The 13,024-nt window shown below is 43.7% G+C and overlaps 1 long non-coding RNA gene across 1 annotated transcript in view; it reads left to right on the forward strand.

The window, feature by feature from the left end:
- Positions 1 to 10,572, forward strand: part of LOC129149346 (uncharacterized) — a 34,084-nt gene extending 23,512 nt beyond the window's left edge. The window contains exons 2-3 of the long non-coding RNA XR_008556263.1: positions 3,097 to 3,191; positions 10,384 to 10,572. This is a non-coding gene — a long non-coding RNA (uncharacterized LOC129149346). The remainder of the gene's footprint in view (positions 1 to 3,096; positions 3,192 to 10,383) is intronic.
- The last annotated feature ends 2,452 nt before the right edge of the window (positions 10,573 to 13,024 follow it).

The following is a 13,024-nucleotide window of genomic DNA, read 5'->3' on the forward strand; positions in this document are numbered from 1 at the left end:
CTGAGGCAGCAGAAGACAGTAGCCTAGATAATGATCATGCAATTGGGACCTCTGGTCAACTAAAGATAACATATTGAATCTTGACCTAAATTATGTTTCAGTACCTGAGCCCTATGGTGGAATGGTCCTGGCTACTTTCCCATGAAACCACACTGGAGGGACACTGAGCAGACCTCAGAATTGTCTGCAAGACCTGAAGAAATTATTCATCTCCTCACCTCCAACCAATCAGCTCCCAGTACAATCCCAAGCCCCCTAATCCACGGTGTTTTGTGATTTGCCCTATACAATCTGTAACTAACTTCTACCCAGGGGAGTTCATTTAAAAAGAAAAAAATATATATATATATTTATACATACACACACACACACACACACACACACACACATACATACATATATACTAGAGGCTCAGTGCATGAAAAATTCATGCACTGGAGGGGGGTCCCTCAGCCCAGCCTGGTCCCTCTCACAGTCTGGGAGTCCTCAGGGGAGAGAGGCGACTGGGCGATCAGGGGAAGATGATGCCCCATCACACCTCTATTGCTGCCACTGCCAGCGGCTTAAACCTCGGCTGATCCTGGTTACCTCAGCCTTGGGAGGCCCTGGGAGGCTGGGCAGCTGCCATCTGAAGCTTGCCTGTGCCTCGGGCCAGCCCTGGGCAGCTGGGGAGTTGAGGGGACTGGGGGATCCAGAGGCAGGCGCCCTGGTGGAGCTGAGGGGACTGGCCACTGCCATCTTGTGGCTGTGGGTGCTGCCATCTTTGAGGGCATGGCAGTCAATTAGCATATTCCTTCCTTATTGGCTGTGGGCACTGCCATCTTTGAGGATGGGGCAGTCAAGTAGCATTTCCCGCTTTATTAGATAGGATGCTAGTGGCCTGGTGCACGAAATTCGTATACGGATGTGGGGTTCCCTCAGCCCAGCCTGCACCCTCTACAATCAGGGACCCCTTCAGGGATGTCCAACTGCTGGTTTAGGCCCAATCCCTACATGACATCCCTCTCGCAATCTGGGACCACTGGCTCCTAACTGCTCACCAGCCTGCCTGCCTAATCACTCCTAACTGCCTCTGCCTGCCTGCCTGATCGCCCCTAACTGCTCCCCTACTGGCCTGATTGCCTGTAACTTCTTCCCTGCTGGCCTGATTGCCCCTAGCTGCCTCTTCCTCGCCCCGCACCTGGGACCCAGGCTTCCCTCCTTTTGGCCAGCCACAGGCACCCAGGACCTGGACCAGCTTCACCCAGGCTGGCCATAGCCACAAGGGACCGTGGGTGGGCAGCTTTTCCTAGGCTGCAGCTGCAGGCACCCGGGAACACAGGGCGTGCGGCTTGTCCCTCACCTGGGCCGCAGGTGCAGCACAGCTGCTGGCCCCCAGGACTGCAGGCTGGGCAGCTTGTCCCTCTCCTGGGCTGCAGCCCCAGCTGCTGATGCCCAAGGACAGCAGGGTAGGCAGCTTGTCCCTCTCCTGGGCCAGAGGCACAGGTGAAGCTGCTGGCACCCAGGACCCTGTAGTGGGTGGCTTGTCCCTCTCTCAGGCCGCAGCCTCGCTGGTCCCCATTCCTCTCTCCCCAGTGTTGAGTGTGTGAGCTGTTACAGCGTGATGGCATGAGGGCGTGATGACTATTTGCATATTAGCTCTTTATTATATAGGATTTTAACTTGTCAAAGTCTATCTTCAAGTGGGTATTATACCACTTCACATCTTGTATAGAAACTTCACTGTAACAAAATTTCATTTTTCCAGGGCAATCTTTGTGCTATTGTTGTCATGTATTTTACTTTCACAGATGTTATAAAACTGACATTACATTATTATTTGTTTAAATAGTTAATTATCTTTAAATATATTTAAATAATAAGAAACGTCTATTATATTTTTTCCTATGCATTTACTGTCTTTAGTGTTTTCCATTTCTTGGCATAGATCATTATTTGTATCTGGCAAAATTTTATTTCTGCTTGCAGGACTTCTTTTAACATTTCTTACACTACAAATCTGCTGGCGATAAAAAATTCAATCTTTTATATATGAAAAATATATTTTAACTATTTAAAAGAATATTTTCACTCAGTCTAGAATTATAAATTGAGAGGATTTTCACCCCCCCTTGTGAGTACTTTAATGATTTTGCTTTACAATCTTTCTTACACTATTTCTGATGAGAAATCTTTTGTAATCCTTATGTTTATTCCTGTGTATAGTGTGTCTCTTTTCTTCTGACTACTTAAAAGATTTTTCTTTTCATCATTGGTGTTGAGCAATGTGATTTTTATGTGTCTTGATGTAGTTTTCTTTATGTCCTGTGCTTGCTATTTACTGAGCTTCTTTGATCTGTGGGTTTATATTTTCTACTATATTTTACTAAATTTGGAAATTTTTGAATCATTCTTTCTTCAGATGATTATATAAATACAAGTTCGAGTCTCCAAAGGGGGCTGGGGAGGAAGAGGAGTGAACCAAACCATAGTGTCAGGACCTCGGCAGGCAATTGAGTGCGGGGACGGCCGGCAGGGCCATCTCTGCAGTGGCCAGTTCATGACCAGCTGCCTGAGACTGGCTCGTTCCTGGGCTGGGGGGTTTCATGCATCTGCTCTGTGCTGCTCAGCAGTGTGGTGCCCGTCGAGGCTGTGTGTAGCTTACGGGGAAGGGACGGCCTGGGGAGTCGAAGCCTTGATCCTGCGCAGTAACCAGATCCGGGCATTGGGAATGCGGCCAGTTCTCTGCACCCTGAGTCTCCCCACTGTTGCGTCCCCGGAGCAGTCATGGTGCCTTCTTCCATCACGGTCCCCTAAGCTCACAGTGATGGAGATGTGCTGTCATAGGTTTGGGTGAATGGAAAATGGAAGACCCGTGGGTGATAGCAGGTGCCAGGTGCTGGCTGGGGAGGCGGTCGTGTGGGTTTGCATGAAGTGCTCACAGTCACAGCTTTGGAAGCCTCTTTCTTAGTGTCTCAGAGAGCTCGGTGGTGAGGAAATGCAGGTCTGGCTCTGCATTGCGGTTTCTGTGGGAAACCTCGCTGTTGGGAGTGTCAGAGGGGTTGGTTGGGAGCGCCTGCGACAGAGAGACACTCTTCTCCTGTAACCTCTTCGCAGGCGGACTGGTCACCAGATGCCCGGGAACGGCTCAGCGGATCCCTGCTGTTCCACAGAGTTCTCTGAGCAGCCATCCATCTTCCGCAGGAAGAAAGGTGTGTGCTTGGGCACAGTCACTGCCCGGTCCTGGGCCAGCGGGGGCACCCCAGCCCTGGACATGTTCTCCTGCTGGGTTTGCAGATGTTGGACAATTATTGTCCAGAATTCCCTTGTTTAACAAAGAAAGTTAAGTTCCCAGTGAGGCCCCTGGATAGAAAGGAAGGGGATTAGGGAGGAAGAGGAGCCGAGCTGCCTCTTCCCCACCTGCCGGAAGATGTGTAGCCCGAGGCATGATCTCCAGCCCACTCACCTGCCCTGGGAGGCTGCTTCCAGAGAGGTCAGGCTCTGCTCCTGTGTCCTAGAGGGTCTGAAAAGCAGGTGGCAGAGCCATGCTTTCACCTGGGCCTTGGGGAAGTGGCCTCCTGGTTCTCGGCAGAAACAGTGGCCCTGGGGTCTGACTGCTCCTCAGTGGTTGGAACCGCACATAGAAGCTGCCGGTGCAGGCATGCCCCTGGGAGGCAGATACAGCGGGCAAACCATCGGACCTCGTTGCCTGGGCGATGACACCAGCATCCCGCCCAGCCCTGCCCCTGGGGCTGCTTGGCGACTGCACGTGTGCGCACTGTCCACAGGCCCACCATCTTAGGTTAATTTGCATACTCACTCCTGACTGGCTGTGGGTGTCACAGAGGTATGGTCAATTTACATATTTGTCTATTATTAGTATACACACACACACACACACACACACACACACACACACACACTCACACACTAGAGGCCTAATGCACAAAATTCATGGAAGGGGCTCGGCCCCTCATTGCCATGGCGGCTGTTGGCCTCTGCCTTGGCCCCTGCCCGCCATGGTTTTGTCCAGAAGGAAGGGCTTCTGGAATGAAGTCTGGTCTAAGTAGCATATTACGCTTTTATTATCATCTATATATATACACAATATTAAAAGCGTAATATGCTACTTTGACCAGACAGTCGAATGGCCTTCCAGAAGTCCTTCTGGACATCCTTCCAGATGTCCTTCTGGACATCCTCCCGGATGAAGCTGGGGCTGCAAGGGCCGAGCCCCTTGCACAAATTTCATGCATCAAGCCTCTAGTATACTAGGTGTACCTGTGAATAATAGTGGAGTTTGTAATCAAAGAAAACACGATAATTTCAAGAGAAACATCAAAAATGCTTTATTCAAAGTAATGTCCATCACTAGCTACACATTTCCCCATCTTTCAGGTAATTTGTGGATATTGTCCCAATAGAACTTTTCTTGTTTTGAGGCAAACCATTCAGAGACCCAATTTTCCACTTCTTTGTACATTTTGAAGTGCTGCTCAGAAAGTGCATGTGTCATCCATCAGAACAAGTAGTAATCTGAAGGAGCAAGGTCTGGTGAATACAGCGGGTGGGTTAACACTTTCCAGGCAAGATCTTTTAATATGTCTTTAACTGGTTTTGAAGTGTGTGATGGTGTGTCATCATGAAGCAAAATTACTTTGCCGTGTCTTCTGGAACATTCTGGTTGTTTCATGATCAAAGCATGGTTCAAATTGATTATTTGTTGTCAGTGGCGATTAGTATTAATGGTTTCAACTAGTTTTAGAAGCTCATAATACACCACACCTTCCTGATCCCACCAAACGCAGATCATTGTCTTCTTTCTGAAGCAATTGGCCTTGCAGTCAATGTTGATGGTTGACCTGGATCAACCCATGATTTTGTGCATTTGGGATTCTCAAAATAAATCCACTTTATATCACCAATTACAATTCGATGCAAAAAAAGGCTTTCTTTCATGCCATTGAAGCAATATTTTATGAATGACTTTTCTGTTTTCCATTTGTCTTTCATTCAGTTGATGTGGCACCCATTTTCCTTCCTTTAAAATCTTTCCCATTGCTTGTAAAGGATCAGAAATTGTTTGCTGAGCAACATTTAATCTTTCTGAAAGTTTTTTTTTTTTAGTTTGACACGCATCTTCATCTAATAATGCTTGTAATTGTTTGTCTTCAAACTTTTTCAGTTGACCTGGACATTCTTTGTTTTTCACATCAAAATCATCACTTTTAAAGCATTTAAACCAGTGTTCATAAGTATCTTGAGATGGAGCATGTGCATCATAAGCTTCCCAAAGTATTTAGCAGCACTTTTCTTCAAAATAAAATAGTGAATTAAAACTTCCTGCAAATGCTCTTTTTTTTTTGGCACGAAATATGACATTTTTAAGCTTAAAATATCTATGATGTTAAAACCTTCAGCAAATTTAACATATGAGGTTTTGAAGCTTGTTGTCAATACAACAAAATAGCATACATATCAAATCACATATATATCAACATATGTGTAACTCCATCTATTGAAAAAAATCTGATTAACTGTTACACCTAGTGTGTGTGTGTATGTGTGCGTATATATAGGTGTGTGTGTATATATGTGTGTGTGTGTGTGTGTGTGTGTGTGTGTGTGTGTGTGTATCATGATTTCAAAGAGGAAGGGAGAAAGAGAGAGATAGAAACATCAGTGATAAGAGAATCATTGATCAGCTGCCTCCTGCATGACCCCCTGCTGGGGATCGAGCCTGCAACCCGGGCATGTGCCCTTGACTAGAGTTGAACCTGAGACTCTTCAGTCTACAGGCTGACGCTCTGTCCACTGAGCCAAACCAGCTAGGGCGAGTTTAGGCTTTTGAACATTAGCTTCCCATTCTCCTGGGTGGCTCCATTCATCAGTAAAATAGCCAATACTTCTCCACTGCAATTATTGGTGTCTTCGGGTTGTTTCTGCCAGTGCCAGGTGCACGAACTCTTCCTATTCTGTAACATTAACTGCAACCTGACCTGTGCCCTGGTCCATGTGCGAGTCTCAATAGTGGGGCACTCTTCAAATATCTATAGTGTCAGGCTAGTTGTACAAACAAGTGAAATTTGCAGGAAAAGAAAACAGGGAGTTCTGGACACTGAGTGAACTCAAGAACATACACCTAAGGTAAAGGTAGCAGCTGCTCCAGTTAAATGAAACCATTCTAGAATACAGTCTAGTTTTTCTAGAACATCTAACTTTTTAACCTTTTGCACTCGGATGTCGAGTGTGATTCGACACGGTTAGCATTAGAATAAAGGAATCGAGAAAAAAGCAAGCGAGTGCAAAGGGTTAAAAGCAAGAAATCTGGATTTTAAAAGTGAAATCTGATCTTAAATGTAGAAATGCTATTTGGGGTCAACAAGGTATCTCTCTGATTTGCTAGTTTGCAATCTCCTATATGTCTCAAATACACTTATCTATTTGTGAGAATTTTCTCCTATGAACCATCAACACGAGCCCTTCGTAACCCTTACTATCTCAGAGCACCCTGGCCTCTTCCCTTAGAACAGCTACTATCAGGATGCAGGCAATATGGTGTGGGGGTCATGAGCTTGGGCTCTGGAATCCCCGACAGTTGTGGGCTTAAATTCCTGCTTTAGCTCTTTCCTACTGGGTGACCTCAGATAAGACATTTAACCTTTCAGAGCCTGGGGTTTCTAATCTGACATGGAGCTAATTCTACTTTGTTTTTCAAATGGGTATTGTGAGGATTAACTGAAATTCACATAAGCTACTTGATATCATGCCTGGCATCAATGTTCATAGAGTGAACACTGAATAAATGTTAATTAAATATCCTCATTGTTAATAATAAAACAGTTGCATAGTTAGTTTTTCACGCATTTTAGTCTAATCTCACTAAACATTCCTTTTTAAAGCAGCAATTCTCTTTCAGACTTCCTGTGTATAAACTTGCAGAGTCTGGGTCCAAACCAGGTCCTCAAATGCCATTGTTGTCATCAACATGATAATGTCATCATCATCACCATCGTCAACACCTTAACTGCTACCATGAACATCATCATCACCACCACCATTATCACCATCAATATCATTGCCTTCACCATCATAACCATCACCATCATCATTATCACCACAACTACCACCATCAGCGTCATCTTTCCTAGCACTATCATTTACCAAATAGCATATTGGTGCTTTGCATATCTAGTCTGTTTATATTCTCACAGCAACCCTATGGACTAGGAAATATTCCCCCTCTCTCCCCACTTTATGAATGAGGATGACGAGGCACTAAGAAATTAAAAGCCTAGCCCTAGGTCACCACTGGAGAACATCAGAGCTAGATTTAGACCCAGACCTGCCAGGCTCCAAAGCCTGGACTATTTTCCTTATACCACGATCCTGATCAATTTGGGAAATGGAGTTAGTAGAAGTTACGGATTCCACAGCAAGTTTTGAATAGCTTGGAGTTTTGAGGTGTGCGTCCCTTTGTATTTTGGTACATTGCTGTCATTTTGTCTTTTTCAGATGGCTGATAGCAGTTTATGTATCACTGAGAACTGACAGTCTGTTTATCCAAAAAGCTGTTAGAAAGATCAATTCCGGTTCCACCACACCCCTGAAACCTAGTGGTGGAAAGCCAAAGTGATGCTATCTGTGCTGCCTGCTTGGGTGCAAAACACTGCAAAACACCATTCTCTGAGGGAAGCCCTGACAGGGACAGGCACAGCCACGCCCCAGGTCGATTGGGAGGCTGACCACCTTCCAGTTTATGTCCTCAGTCATAATGAATTCTAGACAAGTCATTGTATCACAGTAACTAGGGAGTCCTCTGTCACATGTGCCTTCCCCAAAGTGGGTTTCTTCCTGGCCCTTATTTACAACCTCAGCCAGGAGGACAACAATTCCCTTCTCACTCTGTCTCACCATTGAGACAGGCTAGTGGAGTAACAGTGAACTTGGAGTCAGTCGGCATAAACACACAGCAGCTCTGTGGGCAAGGTCCTATGCTGAGCACAGACACACACACAAAAGATGCGTGATTCAGAACCTTGGCCTCTACAGTTGAGCACCTCATAACTTCGGAGGAAGAGAGGAGATCAAATGTATAAACGGGGGCTGGGCATGGGTGTGTGCTTGGTGTCTGGATGCTGGTCTGTTCAGGTGTGATTCTGCACTCTGAGTAATTCCACGTGAAAGTGAAAGAACTTAATCATCAGAGCAGCAGAGCATGGAGAGAAGCTTATCAGACATTTTCTGCCACAAATGCTAGGAAGCTTGGGCTGGCTGCTTCATCCGGAGTCAGACTGTCTGGGTTTGACTTCCAGTGCCGCATGCTGGCTGTGTGGCTGTGGCAGCATGGTTAATTGCTCAGAGCCTCAGTTTTGTTATCTGTAAAATGGGGATACCAGTGAATTTCTCACAGGATTATGAGAATTAAATAAAATAATGTATGTGAGTTGCTGGCACCATGCTTAACACATACTTAGTGCTGAATAAGCATTAGCATAATGATTTAATAAATATTATTAGTGTGTTCTAGGGCTCAGTGTTGTTGTTTTTTAAATAGATACACTCACTCTATAGATAACCTCCTTTTCTCATGACTTTACTTATACCTCAAGTCTTACCCCCCTGAGCTTCATGTTCATACACACACATATATGTATATATGCATATGTGAATGGGTGCCCTGTCCCCCCAGCTCTTACATCCACTGGGTTCCCACAATACCCTTTCCTCCTCTTTCTTTTTAGCTCTAGGGGTGGAAAAGTCTTACTATTGCTGGTCCCTGAAGCCATAACATCCTTTGTTGGCTCCGTTTACTCTATAAATAATTCCTTTATTAAAATCTCTTTATGAAACCTATGAGTGGAATTCTGTTTCTTTTCTGCCAGAACCTTGTACTTTGGAAGGCATATAAATGGAAATGCATGACGTTTTCTGAGTAAACACTGAGACTGAGTGTGTTTTGACCATGTAGCTTGTAGAGATGACCTAGAGATCTTTCACAATACGGGAGAAATCTAGGTGTCTTTTTACTTGGTTCAGTTCCCAGACCCATAAAACAAAGGCTTTGTGGAGGAAAAGTCTATGGGTTGACACACAGTGGAAGTCCCACTGACCCATACTCCAGGGTGGGGTAGAGAAATCTGGCTGAGTATTATTTCATTTTAATAGTCTTACTGCTCAAAGGAAATGCTTTACTCAATTTCTTTACAGTAGGGGTATGAAAAATTAGTCTGCATGCCTTTCTTAAAAGAAGTGTTTTGAATTCTTTATTTTTATTTGGAGCAGTTCTGCACATTCCTGAAAAACAAGCCTTAAATCCAGAGAGCTGGGTGACAGGGCAGAGGCAGCATGCCAGGAAACATATTAGCATGCGTGCTAACTCTGTTTAAGAAAACAGATCATATAAACCTAAGCAGGTTATAAAAAAAGTGAAGTGAAACATAACCAAGGAACCCTAATAGAGATGATGTAAAATGAGACTATAATACAAACAAACAAAAAAAAAAAACACAGAAAAAGAAATAAAAAGGGAAAATAGAAATAGGTCGATAAGAGTAAAATAGTTAAAGAAGAAGCCAAGTTAATAATAAAGTGTTCAATCCTTTTACCTTTGTATTTTTTATAGGGATAGAAACATACCTCTGAAGCTATGTGGGTTTTATTTCAAAATAAGATATTCCAATTAATAGGGGCTATCCCGCCATCCCCACAATAAGGAAGGAGCTAGAGTTCTCCACAGGGTGACAGGCACTAACTAAATTGACAAATGTGGAGCTGTGGGTGAGAAAAGTTTCATCAACGAAGTCAGCAGTGAGTTGTGTATGTTTATTTCAACTTTGCAGACTGCTGAACACACACATCCTTCAAAACATGAAGGATTTGAATTCATTCAATAGTCAGCCCTCTTACTCTTATTAGAAAGAGAAGAAAGAGGGGAGCAGAGCCTGAAAATCAGGATGAATGCCTGATGAGGGGAGAACTGCTGCCTCAGCCAGACCCTTTGGTTCAGCAGAGGCTACTGCACCAATCAGAGCTCTGAGCTGCTGCTCGCAGCAAACCTGGGACAGGGCCAGCACACGCATTCCAGGTTCAGTTGAGCCCTGAGAGGACCCTGTACTTGGAGATGAACTCCTTGTCTCCTCCTCGTTCCATAAGCAAGGCCATATGTGAATCTGTCTGAACCTTCCCAAACCTATGATTTAGGCTATTGCTCACAGGGCCCTTGTGTTCCATGAAGGCCCATGTGATACAGTGCACGAGGACTTAGTGCTAAGTTTCCTCTCCCAGCAAACTGGTCCTGCTCCTGTTCGCGGTAGACAAAGCTACATGATACATTTATACATATGCTTTATTTCCTCTTATAAGTCAATGTAACTCACCATCTTTCTCTTTTTGTCTTGGCAGACAGGAATCTCAGAGCAAATACAACAATGTTCAAAGTTACAGACATTCAAGGTGCTGTTCTGAGTGGAGTACGGACAGAACAGCCTAGAAATCTGGCACCTTCCCACCACCCTCCTTCCTTGGTGGCTCCTAAGTCACCTCTAAGAATCTTCTCAGGTAGAAAAGGTTTCTCAAACACAACCCACAAAGCTCACAGTATAAAAGACTGACGGACACATTTGGCTGTGTTAAACCAGTTTCTGTATTTTTAAAAAATACACCCTAAATGCAGTTAAATAAGTAAATAATCAGCTGGGAGAAGATGTTTGCACTTGTTATAATGAACAAAGAACTTGTTTCTGGTATATACAATGAATTACAAATGAACCATAAAAAGACAAACCTTCCAATGGAAAAGAAAAAGGGCAAAAGATAGAAATAATTTTCCAAGTTATAGGCATCTACCTAAAGTCCCACCAGCAAAGCAAGGGCACTAAAAGAGAGATATAGAGAGAAAGGAGAAAAGGATTCAGAATAATTGAATTTATGCCAGAAGAGAGGAACTGACTGAACAATCAATATGTGAAAAGGTGGTCATCCTTACTAGTCATTGGAAAATTATAATTAAAAGGACAATTTCACACATATCCAATAGAAAAATATTTTAAAACTCTGGCAGAGCTATTGCTGGCAAGGATGTGTGGAAATTCTGATAGCCTGGTGGCAGGTGTGTAAATTGGTGCATGCACTTCAGAGAGTAATTTGGCAATGTCAAAAGAAGTTGAAGCTGAACAGGAGTTAGGCTTCATGGCAGGAGTTCTCTCCTAGATATAAGTTTATATATACACACACTAGATAAAGTCTCCACATGCACCCAGTGATACATATGTCCAACAGAGCTCATTGCAGCACTTTTTGTAATAGCAAAACTTTGGAAACACGTTCAGTATCCATCAGAATGTACATGGATAAACTGTAGTTTATTTATTCAATAGAATGCTATTCATCAGTTGAAACAATCCACTTAGATCTACATATATCAATATAGATAAATACTGAAAACAATGTGGAATGGAGATGGTAAATTGCAGAATTAAAGGTATACTATATAACCATTTGTGTAAGGATAACGTTGTGTAACCTTGGCTTTTACCCTAAGCCACTGGAGTACCATGATCTGACTCCATTTTATGATGATTGGTGTGGCTGCGAGGTTGAAAGTAGAATATAGGGGTCATGGTGGAAGCAAGATGGCTAGTGATCCTGGCAAGGTCTGGACCAGGTAGTAATAATTGGAAAGGCTGGACTCTGGCTCTATTTTTAAGATATTGATATACTGATCGATTGATTAGAGTCTTGAGCCAAAGGGAATTTTGAGATCTCATCAACTGAGATGAAAGATTGAAGGTAGAACAGATTTGGTAGGGATAAAAGTAAGTGGAACGGAAAAATAAGAGTTCATCTTAGACATGTTGAGATAAAAAATATCCATTAGATATTTCGGTGGAGGTGTTAAGTTAGCTGTTGGTTATAAATCTGAGGTTCATGAGAGAGATGGAATTCTTGAAGTTGTCAGCATAAGATTAAAGCCACAAGATGAATGAGATCACCAAGCGAGTGAGTGTGAAATGAGAATTGATGGAATCCCTGGGGCACTTCCACCTTATAAAGTAGAGAAAGAGGAACAATCAAAGAAGACTGAGGCCTTGCCAGTGTGGCTCAGAGGTTGAGCATCAACCCATAAACTAGGAGGTCACAGTTCAATTCTTGGTCAGGACACATGCCCAGGTTGTGGGCTCAGTCCTGAGTAGTGGGCATGCAGGAGGCAGCCAATCAATGATTCTCTCTCATCATTGATGTTTCTATCTCTTCCTTCCTCCCTCTGAAATCAATAAAAAATACACACACACACACACACACACACACACACACACACACACACATGCTAGAGGCCCAATGCATGAAATTCGTGCAAGAGTAGGCCTTACTTCCCCCGGCTGCTGGCATCAGTTTCCCTCTGGCACCAGGACCCAGGCTTCCCTCGCAGCCCTGGCTTCATCTGGAAGGTCGTCCATCCTGTCTGGTCTAATTAGCATATTACGCTTTTAATATATATGTGTGTGTGTATATATATATATATATATATATATATATATATATATATATATATATATATATATATGTGTGTGTGTGTGTGTGTGTGTGTGTGTGTGTGTGTGTGTGTGTGTGTGACTGAGGAGGACAGGCTGTGTAGGCAGAAGAAAACCAAAAGAGTGATATCCTATGAACCCATGTCAAATCTGAATATTGACCATTGTATTTAGTAATGTGGAGGTCCCTGGTGACCTTGAAGAGAGCTTCTTTGATGAGGGAAGGGAGGAACTAGACTGGACTGGATTTAAGACTTCATGGGAGGAGGGGAACTCGATTCTCCAAGAACCGACAACTGTTTTTGAGGAGTGCTATTGCCAAGTAGAGCAGAGAGACAGTGTATCTGTGGAGGATTTAGAGATTATTAATATTACGTATTATAAAAGATAAGAGAAATTATGGCATGTTTGTTGGCTGATGGGAATGATCTGGTAAAGAGGAGAGAGTTCTGAGAATGTGGGAAAGGGAGGGAAGTCTTGCTGAAGTTTTGTCTTTGAGTGGCTAGAGGGGA

The sequence above is a fragment of the Eptesicus fuscus genome, chromosome 6, assembly GCF_027574615.1.
Source record: "Eptesicus fuscus isolate TK198812 chromosome 6, DD_ASM_mEF_20220401, whole genome shotgun sequence".
Classification (NCBI taxonomy): domain Eukaryota; kingdom Metazoa; phylum Chordata; class Mammalia; order Chiroptera; family Vespertilionidae; genus Eptesicus; species Eptesicus fuscus.